Source organism: Camelina sativa, chromosome 4, assembly GCF_000633955.1.
Source record: "Camelina sativa cultivar DH55 chromosome 4, Cs, whole genome shotgun sequence".
NCBI lineage: Eukaryota > Viridiplantae > Streptophyta > Magnoliopsida > Brassicales > Brassicaceae > Camelina > Camelina sativa.
This window is the reverse complement of record NC_025688.1, coordinates 5,637,099-5,638,600: the sequence shown is the minus strand read 5'-3', so window position 1 is coordinate 5,638,600 and position 1,502 is coordinate 5,637,099. Positions and strand designations below refer to the sequence as shown.

General features: G+C 41.7%; 1 pseudogene; it reads left to right on the top strand.

Moving 5' to 3' along the window:
- Positions 846-1,502, top strand: part of LOC104783567 — a 7,687-nt pseudogene continuing 7,030 nt past the window's right edge.

Below are 1,502 nucleotides of genomic sequence, written 5' to 3'. Positions count from 1 at the left end.
AATCACACTCATCTTCGAACCTCTCCTTGAGTAACTTCACATAACCATCCCAATCATAAAACACCTCAAGGCCTATTCCTGATTGCACAAACGAGAAATGCCAAGTTGCAGCATGTGCGGCCATCTTCACCCTCATTTCCCTAGGAGTATAATCAACACCAAAAAATTCTTCCACCTTAAACAACCATTCTTTGATTTGACTCCCATCAAACCTGGGGAAATCGATCTTACCCAGCCGAGTGAGATTACCGTAGTGATAGTGAGCATAAGGTCTAATCGGATCAGATCTAACCACCTTAGGAGGATCCATGTGATTTAATCGAACCTTTTGAGACGAGGAAGCCCTCGGATCAGTCCGATCGTTGCTGAATTCACTCCGATCATACCAAGATTCTTCCCGATCAGTGTTTCCTTCTGAATTTCTTTGCCTTGATTTGCTGTGGTGCGACTCAAAGCTTCAAACATTCCATTAACGTAACCATTCGATGTTCATAAAACACGGAGGATCACCTTGCCGGCTCTCGAGACGAGAGAAACCTGACGAACCCAAAAACAAGTTTTAGAGAATTGTTTACAAGATTATTCGATAAGATTGAAAAAGAGCTAACAAGTGCTCATATAAACAACTAAGATCCTCCAACGACCTCTTGCTTCCAGCCAACCACGTGTCGAAGAATTGTACCACATGTGGGAACCGCAGTGTGGACTCTGCAAAATATCTATCTGTATCACACCCACTTTTGACGCTTTATATCTCGTCTAGGGTTACCTCTTTGATTTCTGTCCAGTTTCCTCAATTGTGAAGCTAAGTAGCACTCAAACGGGTACGGAGTCAGGAAACAGGGATGGGAACGAGGACCAAAAACGACAAACATAAAATTTATGGATACGGAGATGGCATGGGTATATCAATAAAAATACCTATAGGATACAAATATATAAGAAACCACACATATATAAAACTCTACATAAAAAAATACAAGTATATATTACTATCCTCTATACTTGTGTACATGCCCAAGACTGATTCTAGCTTAAGTTTCATGGTTATCCATCAAACACTAAACTTGAAACATATTCGAAGTAAAAGAGATGAGGACTAAACAGAGGATATAGGAAAATGAACTTGTATAGTAATGATATTTCCTATTCTTTTATGTTTTATTTGGAAGAAAAATAAGTGAATAAGTCGAAACGTTTCTGAAACCCTATTACCGCCGTCCCCAAAACTGCAGCCGTCCCTGCCCTGTTAGAAACGTCTCAGAGACGTTTTTTTGGCCGTTTCCGTGAAGTCTCCGTACCCGGGACGTTTCCGATACGGGAGACGTCATCAAACTGCCGTCCCCGTGCATCATAGTTGTGAAGGCCATGGGAGATCCATCGGCAATCGTTGAGTGGCCATCGAAGAGAGTAAGAGATACTTATATCAATTTGTTCCTCACAAGGATCCAACGCTTCTCTTCACTAATGCTGGTACGAAAAGTCGGCGGCCAAAGTCTGCT